The sequence below is a fragment of the Tachyglossus aculeatus genome (assembly GCF_015852505.1).
Source record: "Tachyglossus aculeatus isolate mTacAcu1 chromosome 12 unlocalized genomic scaffold, mTacAcu1.pri SUPER_6_unloc_1, whole genome shotgun sequence".
In the NCBI taxonomy this organism is placed as follows: Eukaryota; Metazoa; Chordata; class Mammalia; order Monotremata; family Tachyglossidae; genus Tachyglossus; species Tachyglossus aculeatus.
The window spans coordinates 6,914,794-6,927,431 of NW_024044828.1; positions in this window are offsets into that span (position 1 = coordinate 6,914,794).

Genomic DNA, 12,638 nt, shown 5'->3' on the forward strand with positions numbered 1-12,638 from the left:
GTGACCTTGGACAAGTCACTTAACTTCTCTACACCTCAGTTTCCTCATCTGTAAAAGGGGATAAAATACTTGTATGCCTTTCCTCGGACGGTGAAACTTCTTTAGGACAGGGAAAGTGTCTGATCTGTTTGTATTGTATATACCCCAGTGCAGTTTATGGTGCTTTGCACATAGTAAGAACTTAACAAATACTACAATTATTATTATTATTAGTAGTAATGCATTTATTGAACACCACTGGCTCATGCAAATAAGTACAAAACAAATCAAGCAATCAATAAAAGGCATTTATTGAGCACTTACTATTTGCAAAGAGCTGTATTAAACACTTAGGAGAGTACCGTGCAATAGAGTATGCTGACATAATCCCTGCCCCTAAGGATCTTAGAGTCTAGAGGAGGAGACGGATAGTAAAATAAATTTCAAAAATGGGAAGTAGTAGAGGTAAAGATAGGTGCATATGTGCTATGGGGTTGAAAGTGGGGTGAATACCAATTGCTAAAGAGGTACAGATTTGAGTACATAAGCAATGCAGAAGAGAGATTAATAGGGAAAATGAGGGCTTAGTCAGAGAAGGTCTCTTGGAGATGTTATCATAGTAGGGCTTTGAAGGTGGGAAGGATAGTGATCTGGCAGATACAAAACAAAAGGGAATTCCAGACTACAGGGATCCTGTTTGGAGAAGCCTCCCAAATTATTGATAGACATGGTTTGTGTACATATGTGTATGTGCAGTTCTGGACAAATAAGTACTGTAGGTTTCCTTTAATGCAAGGTTTTACAAGAATGCAACCCCTACCTGGCTATATTTATAGGAGCATTTTTTTTTCTTATTTTACAAATGGATCTAGTTGTTTTTTCCCTATTTAATTTGGCCATGATGACGCAGGAATGATGTTCTCACTTAGGTATGATCATATTTGTGCCAATAAATGAGTTCACTGGGAAGGTGATTGGCACCGTATTCCTTTGGAAATCATTTTATGATGAAAACTGAGTCTAATCTAGATCGGAGAAACAGCACGGCCGAGTAGAAAGAGCACGGGCCTGAGAGTCAGAGAACCTGGGTTCTAATCCCAGCTGCACCCATTGTCCACTGTGTTACCTTGGGCAAATCACTTAACTTATCTGGGCCTCAGTTTCCTCATCTGTAAAATGGGGATTAAGACTGTAAACCCCAGGTGGGGCATAGACTGTGTCCAACTTGATTATCTTATATGTACTCCAGCGCTTAGTACAGTGCCTGGCACATAAGTGAGCATTTAACAAATACCATTTTTTTTAAAGAGCTCTGCAAAGAAATCCTGCTCACAAAGCTCACAGAGTTGCCTGAACTCAGAGGCACTCCACAGTCTCTAGAGCTCAGGTTCCTCTCCAGTCTTGCCCTCAGACAAACACAAGGAGATCTCTCTGTGGTTGTCTGCTCCTCCTAGCAGCATCTTCATCCAACTAGTCCACTGTCACAGAAGGACCCCAGAGTCCCCTTTATTGGTTAAGAAAGAAAGGTTTGACCTGAAACTCTATGTGCACCTCATTAATCTAAATTTTGTTCAAATAACATTCTAAATTATTCCCTTCAGTATCATCTTTAAAGGGGGTTAGACATATGTAAAATTCCAATTAAATGCATTTTAATCTTTATACAGAGTATATCAAAGATGGATAAAGATATTATGTTCCCAGAATAAATAATCTCTGGGCCATATTAAACAGAGAGCAATGTAGACTACTTGAAATAACAAGGGTTTGAGAGTCAGAGGACCTGGGTTCTAATCCCAGCCCTACCACTTACCTGTTGGGCACTTGAGAGTGTACAACAGAATTAGCAGACATTCCCTTCCAAGCACTGTAGTAAGTGCTGAGATATACACAGGGTAATCAGGTCCCACATGGAGCTCACAGAGTTAGAAGAAGAAACAACAGGTTCCCCAGTTACCCAGTTTGCAAATAAGAAAAGTAAGACACAAAGAAGTGACAGAATATGTCTGTCAACTCTGTTAAATTGTCTTCTCCCAAGCTCTTAGTACATGGTCTGTATGCAGTAAATGCTCAATAAATACAGTTGATTGATTATACAGCAGATAAGTGGTGGAGTATGGATTAGAACCCAGGGCCTGAGACTCCCAGGACTTCTCTTTCACCTAGAGCATGCTGCTTTCCCAGGGAAGAGGCTGGGGAGAGAGGAGACTATTCAAAAATCCCAGGAACATTTCACAGTCTGCAATAATTGGATCCTTGTGGAGTTTTGCAGAAACAGGTGAATGATTGAAAGTGTTTGTTCATTATAAATTATTTTATTTATTTTCCCTAACATTAAATAAAATTAATTCTTACACTGATTGGTCCTAATGCTGAAGTATCAGCTCAGACCTCCCCACCTTAGAAGGTTGGACTGTAGAAACTGAAGAAGAAAAACAATGGTGGAGGGTGACCAGTTTTAGGTCCCCCATGAGAATCCCAAGCACAGCATCAGGATCAAGGGCAAAAAAACCCCAAAAAGACATTGTTTTTAACCAGCTATGCAATTTTTCTCACAAAATGCATGTATGTACCTCTGTACATCTCCCCTCCCTAAACATGGGACAGAATTGCCACTTCCAATGCAGCCCTGAGTCAGTCCGGGATCACGCAGATAGACACGCTTTTACAACTGTTGCTTAGAAGAGCTGTCGTCCCTGGTGCTTCTGTATCATTACCCTTCACCCCTACTTCTCCTTGGATTAAATGTTTCAACTGACTGGATGATGACTGAAGGCTTGGAGTGTGTTCCTCTGACCAGTCTCTCCTCTCCTCTCCCTCTTCCTCACCTCTCCTCACTTCCCCTCTCCTCTCCTCACTTCTCCTCTCCTCTCCTCACCCTACCTCTCCCTTTCCACTCCTCTCCTCACCTCTTCTTTTCTCACCTCTCCTCTCCTCTTGTTGATCTGGGTGTCCTCCCCTTCTCCCGGAACTGCGGCTTGAGTGATTGACACCACTGTCGGCCAATTTGTTTGGACTAACTGCCTAAGGGAGAGAGCGGGATTGACCTTGGCATCTGGGAAATCAGGAATGGCATCTGAGAGATGTGATTGAGGACTGCCCTTAGGTCTTGGCAGGTTTCGGTTCCATATGCCTAGAGGTTTGGGCCTCTGGAAAGTCAATCCATCAGTTGTATTTATCGAGCGCTTACTGTGTGCAGAGCACTGTAATAAGCCCTTGGAAGAGTACACAATAACAGAGTCGGTAGATACGTTCCCTGCCTACAATGAGCTTACAGTCTATTATGGGCCAAGTACTGTACTAAGAATGGGGGTAGATGCAATATAAACTGATGAAACTTGGGCTTTATATCACATGCCCCCTCCTTCCTCTCCCCCTCCTCCCCATTCCCAACCCCCCCCGCCTTACCTCCTTCCCCTCTCCATAGCACCTGTATATATGTACATATGTATATATGTTTGTACATATTTATTACTCTATTTATTTATTTTACTTGTACATATTTATTCTATTTATTTTATTTTGTTAATATGTTTTGTTTTGTTATCTGTCTCCCCCTTCTAGACTGTGAGCCTGCTGTTGGGTAGGGACCGTCTCTATATGTGGCCAACTTGTACTTCCCAAGTGCTTAGTACAGTACTCTGCACACAGTAAACACTCAATAAATATGATTGAATGAATGAATGAATGAATGTCTCTATTTTTACAAAAAGTCATAACAAAACTTGTGCTTTGCACACACTGAAGAACAAAGTGGACAGAGAATACTGATTAAAAAAATAAGAACTGAAATAATCCCATTTTTCTGGTTAGAAAGCATTGCATTTGAATTATGAAATGTTTGAAAACTTCCATCTGTCCTTGCAGTTGCCACACTTTTTTTGACATCAGTAGTGTAACCACACATTAAATAAACTATTCCTATAAATTTCTACATATTTCTCCAGATTAGAATAATGTAATCTTGATGCTGTGCTCCATGAGTTTTACAGGGCTCCATTTATGTGGCCAAGAACTTGAGAATTCTTTTAAATATCGCAAGAACACTTTCAGTCTGCATTGATTATTGTATCAACGGCCTGATGTGTGGCAGCAACACCAAGTCTGGATTTCATCAAAAGGAAAATAAAGAATTGTTTTGCTACTATAAAAAAACTATGGACAGTGTCTGGTCTGACTGTATCAAGTTTGCCCCATTGCTGGCACATTATTGGCCTCAGGGGTAGGCAATCAAATACCACGGTTATTCTTATGGTATTCAACACTATGGTACATCTGCACCTGAATTTCTGTGTGCAGTTCTGGTGTCTAAAGAGCATCAGAGATTTGGAAAAGGTACCGAGAAAGGCAAACAAGTTATTCAACACGGAATGAAGTCACTTCCTTCTGTGCATAAACAATCAATTGTATTTATTGAGTGCTTACCATTTGCAGAGCACTGTACTAAGTGCTTGAAGAACAATTTAATATTATAGACACATTCCCTACCCACAGTGACGTTGCAGGGTAGATCTGGGTCCTTCAGTCAGTAAAGGCAAAGGATAAGAAGGTTCACAATTGAACTTTAGAACAACATGACCGTTGTAGGCAAGGCAAGGATGGAAATGATACTCAACAAATTCCCCTGAACTCCAGACTAGGGGACATCCTTTGAACTTTAAGATAGTGGTAACAAGACAAACAAGAGGTAACACTTCTTTCCCCCAGTGGGTAGTAGGCACATGGAATTTATGAAAAGAACTTGTGCTGACACAAAAGGTTCAAAAAGAGTTTAGAAACATGCATGGGTGATAAAGTAATAATGGCTTATTACCGCTGGTAGAAAGTGAGAGTTACCAAGATACCATGAAAGGTTTTGAAAATGCTACTGATTAGCTCCCCAGAAATGTCTTTGATTCTTAGAATGCTCAATCTTTCTGGGACTTTAGCTTTATCACAGGTCATGTGATACATTTCCCACATGTCCTTTCCCCCGACCTCCCTGCTCACATCTAGGGGTGCTGGGTGGATGATTCCTCTGGAGGGGAAGAGGAGCACCACAACTTGCCTGTGTGTCATCGGGTAGCACTGGACTGACCCACAGTGTATTACTAAAATAAAAATTAGGGAAGCTAGAAGTATAATTTTAACCATGAAGGGAAGCATGTGGCCTATTGAAAAGAGCACAGGCCTGGGATTCAGAGGATTCTGACTGGGTTCTAATCGTGGTTCTGCTAGTTGCCTGTTGTGTGACCATGGGCAAGTCACTTCACTTTTCTGTGCCTCAGTTTCCTCAGCTGTAAAGTGGGGATTTAAAGTCTATTCTTTTGCCTGTGACCAACCTATCTCGTATCTACCCTAGAGTTTAGAACAACTCTTAACACCTAGTGAAAGCTTAGCAAATACTGTAAATAATGATAATGTTAATAATAAAAATATTAATGTCCAGCCTGGCAGCATCCACACCCCACACATTCTTAGGTGCTATTGTTGGAGATAGAATCCTTGGCAAAGTGGACACTGCTCTGATCAATAATGGCATTGCTTCTGTTCTCCTCAGCATTTGTTTGTCGTCCGATACAAGTCTGGGGCTTGTTTGTTGTAGCCTAAGTCATAGACGATGTTCTCAAACTTGTTTGAGAGGCCAGGAGCTCTGAATTGTGTACTGCTTATTTTGTTCTTGCTTTCAAAGGATATGTCTGTATATAAAACACTTCCACCCTAAAGTAAATCATGGCTGACCCAAACAGTTACTTACTCAAAAAGATGGACAGTTGAGGAAACACATGTTTATGATTTTGTAGAAAAAATGAAGCAGATGGGCTTCATTTGATCTAGGAAGACAAAACATTGAGGGTCACTGCAGCTGTAATGTTCTTTAGAACAGGTGGGTTGTTGAGAGACTCTAGAGGGAGGAGGGAAAGGGGACTTAGAATTTACCCCAGAAAAGAATGGATTACATCCTTAAATGAACGATAATATTTGACACAGTGAGAATTATTACCTTAATCTCTGAGACTTAGGTATTTTTGGAAGCTGCACAAATTATTTTGGCTTCCAATGGATCCTGGAAAAACTAGACTACATTTGTCACCACAAAGGGAAATTTCCACATTTATTCCAGGTGCACTTTGGGGAGACCAACATATAGGCCAAATGTTGGCCAAGACTGACCTAAGTGATTATAAAAAAAATAGATAAACGGAAGTGTTATAATTGCAGCCTCTGAATAGCTGTAGAATGCTTTGTGTCATTTCAGAGCATCAATCTCTTTTTTTTCCACTCCTAAAACTTTCACTGGCTTTTCGACATCTCTCATTGCCATAGCAGTGCTCTCTCTGAAGGCAAAGAGCATCAGTAGTCTGAGTAAATGCTCTTGAACTCCATTTAGCAAAAGGACTGCAACTGATCTGTTACATTTGGAACTGCCCCTTGGGTTTGCAATAGTGCTTGGTACATGCCATGTACCAAGCACTACCAACCACCAACTCTACCAACTCTATGCACACAGTGTGACAGGTACCGAGAGTCCACATTGTTATTTTCAATAATGCAAGCACAAGAAAGTGATAGGCCTTCAGTCAGTGGTATTTACTGAGCACTTGCTAAATGCAGAACATTGTACTAAGTGCATGGGAAAGTACAGTGCAAAAGAGTTAGCAGACCCTTACTTGCCCACTGTCAGTATAGCATCTTTTTCAAGCAAGGTCAACTGTACGTACATATATCAATCAATTATTTAGCCATTTGTATCTACTGAGTGCTTACAACAGAATCAGCAGACGTGTAAACTGTCCACAATGAGCTTATACTCTAGAGTCTATGCATATGCAGTCTATATGTACCGGTGCATATATACACAAATACCATATACCTACAAATAGGTATTCTATATCACATTATTTATAATGTATAAGCAATGATATAATTATTAATGATAAAATATATAAAATATGTGAGCTTATATATTGCATGGTATTTTTTAAGTGCTCACTATGTATCAAGCATTGTTCTAAGCAAGGTTGGACACAGGCCCTGTTCCACATGGGGCTCACAATCTAAGTAGGAGGGTGAACAGGTACTGAATCCCCATTTTACAGTTGAGGAAACAAAGGCCCAGAGAAATCAAGTAACTTGCCCAAGGCCAGGCAGCAGGCTTGTGGCAGAGCCGGCATTAGAACTCAAGTCCTCTAGCTCCCAGGTCCATGATTTATCCATTATGCCATGCTATTTATGGATATATATGGATATATAACAATCATAAATAACTCTACACCTCTAACCTGGAAAAAAGAAAAGCTAGGGATGGTAAAAGTATAAACTTAGCCATGAAGATGGATGTCGAGAATGGCAGCATTCAACTCTTTCTCCACGCATCCTTTGGTGCTACTGTTAGAGATAGAATCTTCGGCAGAATGGCCGTTGCTCTGACCAATAATGGTACTTACTGAAGATCACATGGCATTTTTTTATGATGTTCAAATTAATTTCACAGTCCCTGGTTTTCTTTAGGCTACCTAATTTTCTTCAGGTCTAGGACTTGTGGTCGTGTACTCTGGCTGGTTAACATAATCTTCCTTCATGTTTCCGAAGCTGTCAGTTTATTACTGCCCATTTCTCAAAATCCCTCTGAGTCTCACTGGAGTTTGGGCTGTGACCCCAATAATTTCAGTACTGCTGAAGGATATTTTACTGGTAATAGTTTTAGAAGGCATTTACACAGTGATTACAAGGTACTAGTGTACACTCTCATTAGTACAGATCAGATGAACTACCCCAGAGAATGAGAGAATCTGGCCATTTTCTGAAGTGAGTTTCGTATCTCACTCCAGATATGGATGCTTTGGCTCTCCTATGAAATAGAGAAAGGAATGGCAATTTTTTAAAATTTCACTAATTTAAAAATTGAATGTTAATCTCATTGATGACTAGCTTCTTCCAAGAGGTATTCTCTCACTCCCTGGAATTAGACCTTGAGCTTCATTTTGTGATGGTGGACTTCCTATCAATCAATCAATGGGATTTATTGAGTGGCTACTGTGTGCAAATCACTGTACTAAGCACCTGGAGAGAGTACAGTATAGTAGAGTTGGTAGACATCTTTCCTGTCCCAAAGGAGCTTATATGCCAGGGAGTTTTGACTTGCATACCAATCACCAGGCTAAGAATAAGGAAGCATGTTTTGCTTCCCTATAGACTATAAACTATTCGTGGGCAGGGATCATGTCTTAAACTATTCGTGGGCAGGGATCACGTCTACCAAATCTATTGTACTGCACTCCAAGCTCTTTGCAACAGTGCTCTGCAAACAGTATATGCTCAAAAAATACCAATGATTGATTGATTGATTGACTGCCTGTTGAACCCCCCTGGAAGTCAAGGAAGCAAATTTATGGGATTCAAGTGAATGTATTCTTGACTAAACATAACTTCCTGATCCCAAAGTAATGAAAAGAGACCTTTTGGATCTAGCTCCAAATATCATCTTGATGGTTTAAGTGCTGGTAGATCAGAGGCATAAGGATTACATTCCCTATAAAATATGCATGTGTTCAGAAACAGAGGGACTGATTCTCTGGAAGCCCATCCCTCCCTCTGTCTGTGGAGTTCCTTTGGATTGCAGTAGGAACTCTGCATGCAAAAGGAAATACTTGTCAGGAGAATTGGGCCCAGAGGAAAAACAGGCTTGGCAAAGGATGATGTGGAGTCTAATGAATACAAAATGTTTGAGAGAGTCGTCTGAGGCATTTCATAAATCTAAAATGCAGTCAGGTTGGCCCAACCCGTCAAAAGATCTGAAACAGTTGGTCAGTCATTAGCAGGGCAGATAAATAAGCACCGATGTGGAGAGAGTGGTCCTTAGTTCAGAGGTTTGAATCATGCCGTCTCTCACTATAATTGCATCTTTCATATTCATGACATAATGATGAATGCAATGTAACATAACACCATCCCTGTGCTAATCCAGCATCAGAGAGGGTGGGATATTTTAACAAGCAGTCGTTACTTTTTCTTTTTTTTTCCAGCTTGTTGTTGGCAGCAAGATGGAAACATGCAGGTTATCAGAAACTGGAACATCCTATAATCATGCCACGTGGGAGGCCTAGGGAGGGATTTGGGGTTTTGTGATGGAAAAAGATTCCAACAGCAAAAAATAAAATGATCAAATTGTCCTTTTGTGAAACACTGCCTCCTAATGCTTCATTTTCAATTCAAAACTCATCAGTATGTTCGTAACTCCACCGTAGAGCACTTGTTGAAATGAAAGTTTTCAACATAAAGAAAGGAGGGGAAGTAAAATATGGAATGGCACTTTTGTTTTTAGTACATTTTTATCAAATCAAGGCAGGCTTAAGCTAAAAATTGCTTCAAGGGAAATGTTTTCTAACAAATTCCAGGCATTCCCTATGTGTCTATCAACAAATAGCACTGGAAGGATAAGTGGTATAATATTGTTTATCTAAGATTTGCTGTCCTATTTTTACCTCTTAGCTTTCTTCTGCAGCTGGCTGACCCATTGAATCTTCCCAAAGGCAGGATCCCAGAATACTAATGTAGTTATGCCAGATCTGCCTCTTAACCAGATGGCACTAATGACGTATCTTGTCTCCATTGCTTACCAGTCTACTAGCCCATTCTTTTCTCTGTATTCCAGGAAATAAGTATGGGTATATCGGTGGTGGAGTTCTCTTTTTTGGAGATGCAATTAACATTCTCCAGGTTGCTTGAATCAGACATAATGTCCTGGGCAACTTTAAGAAAGATCCTGTGATTTATAACTCCTTAAGTTTACAGGGGATTCACATTAAATTACTGCTATCTGTGGTTGCCAAAACGAAATAGAATATATTTTGAAAAGATAAAATAAAATGTTTTAGGCTTCTTTAAAAGTTTTGTAAGAGGGAGCACTAATTAAAGCAGGTCAGCAGAGTCACATCAAAAGGTGACTTTGAAGTACAATACCCCCTTATCACAAGAATGTCTTGGGAGTTGGACATTTTCTTCCACCAGGACAAATCCTTAACAAGGCATTACATGAAAAAGTTTACTACAGGTCAGTGGCAGACTTTTCCTGTTCAACATAATGGAAGCCTATTCAATAAAGGAGGCCACAAGAATGTGGGCTTTGGAATGCCACCACTACACAGTGTTTTCATTTGTGAGGAAATTCATTTGCTTTGAGATGTGGGTCCTTGCTCTTATCCTGTCACACAAGATTGTGAATGAAATAAAACCTCTATTTAGTAATTATAATGATTAAGGTATTTCTTAAGAGCTTACTATGCATCAAGCACTGCTCCAAGAGTTGGGGTAGAAACAAGATATTCAGATTGACCACAGTCCCTGACTCACTCAGGGCTCCCAGTCTAAGTAGAAGGGAGAACAGGTAATGAATCCACATTTTACAGTTGAGGAAACTGAGGCACAGAGAAGTGAGGTAACTTGGCCAAGGTCACACAAGCAGACAAGTGGCAGAGCAGGATTAGAATACAAGTCCCCTCCTCTCAGGCCCATCGTCTTTCACTAGAGCACAGTATTTCCCCATTTGAATGGATCCAGTTGATTCTCACAAGAACTTTGAATATATATCTCCCTGTAGGCAATTTTAAAGTACAGGTAGGAGTAGTAGTATTTATTGAGTCATGCTCTGTACTAGGCACTTGGGAAGTATAGAAAAAAGAAGTGCTATATTCTCTGCTCACAAGGCACTTACACTCAACTCATGAAGACAAAAGTAAAAATATTTCAACCAGGGGAGTCAAAACAAGTAGGCAAGTGCACCTATACAATTAAGGAGAATGGGTACATGTAAAAAAAAATTATGGTATTTGTTAAGTGCTAAATATGTGGTAGGAACTGAATTAAGTGCTGGGGTATATTCAAGTTAATTCAGTTGGACTGAGATCATGTCCCATGTGGGGTTCACAGACTTAATACCCATTTTACAAATGAGGAAACTGAGGCACAGAGACATTAAGTCACTTGCCCAGCAGATAAGCGATAGAGTTGGGGTTAGAACACAGGGCCTCTAACTCCCAGGCCCGCCCACACCCTTTCCTCTAGGCCACGGCTGTTTCTCATTTGGCCATGCTGATTCTCATAAGTGCTGGAGTTGACTGATGTTCTTGTACAACTTACCATGCTGCAAAATTAATTAGAGGGAGGGGGTGTTGGAATTCTACAAATATGGGGGAAGCTGTGGTCTGTGAGACTTGAAGATGGAGGGGCACTCCAACCTAGGAGAACAGCATGAGTCGAGGCACAGGAGTGGGAAAGACAAGAGTGAGATACAATTCAAAGTTTGGCTCTAGAGGAAGGAAGACAGCAAATTGGGGAACAGCAGGTGAACAGAGCTGTTATGTAAAATGGGGAGAGTTGTTGGAGAGCTGTGAAGTTGATTATGAGGAGATTGTGCTTGAGAAGGAGGGAAACGGGAGATGGCTGGACGCATTTGAAGAGAAGGGAAATGTAAGACGTATGACAAGTGGTGCTTGAGGAAGATGATTCTTACAATACTGTAGAGAATATACCGGAAGGGAGAGAGGCTGGAGGTTGGAAGATCAGGGAGGGGGCTGACTCAGTAGCCTCAGCAGAACCAGAGCTCGTATCATAGAAGAAGCAGTTTGGACAGGGAGGGAAGGGCAGAACTAGGAGATTGTGAAGGCAGAATCCGCAAGATTTGGCAGTAGATTAAATGTAGTGTTGAAAGAGACCAGAGTCAAAGACTTGAAGGTCTGGAAAGAGCTGGTGGGATTTTGAGCATTTGAGCCAATGAGGGAGGACGAGTAGAGTGAGAGCAGGAAACTGAGCTGGGCTGTAGTTACAACATTGTGAATTTGGAGAGAAAGAAGTTAGGGTAGAGCATTTTTAAGCAGGCAAATGGGTGTTCTTTTTTGGTCACAAACACCCTTGTGTTCTCGGGAGGAATGGTGGTCAGAGAACTGCAAGGACAAAATGGACAAAATTGATTTTAGACAGTGTGACCTTGGGCAAGTTATAACATGACACCACCTTGATGGCAAGGCATTTATCTTTGAGGTCAAAAATCATGCTTTTTTGTAGTCTCCTACAGTACTCTGCTAAGAGAAAACACTCAACTAAAGCTACTGAGTGACCTATCGCACTAGATACATGCACCCAAGAACATACTTGGTCCAAATATCGACTCTCATGATATAGGTTCCCATGAAATCTAAGCAAAATGACCATAGAAGAGAGAGGCAGTTAGGTTAGGATGACTTCCCTAGCTCTCTGCCTTTCCTTAGCTCTACTCAGATTTTGTTTAGGTCCTGAGTCCTTGGGTCAGGGTTGTTTTGGGAACTAACCTAAACAAATGTCCTATTTCACAATTCTCTTTCTTCAAGAGTTAGAAACAGATACATAAAAATATGAAATATCTTTTCTGCCCATCACCCAAAATTAGAATTTGCAGTTGACATGTCTTTAACCTTTGCTTAGCTCAACCACATTCTCTGTTCCTTGTTCCTCCTATTAAGCCAGTAGGCTAGTGGTAGTTACTGGGTGTCTACTGTGTGCATGAGTGTACATCAGAAGCAAGATCCACATTCTCTGCTCTCAATAGGTTCACAATGTAAAGGGAGAGGGGAAAAAAGTATTTTTAAGGTACTTTGCTTATTTTGTGCCAAGCATTGTAAGGGGCCTTCAAGGTCCATATCATC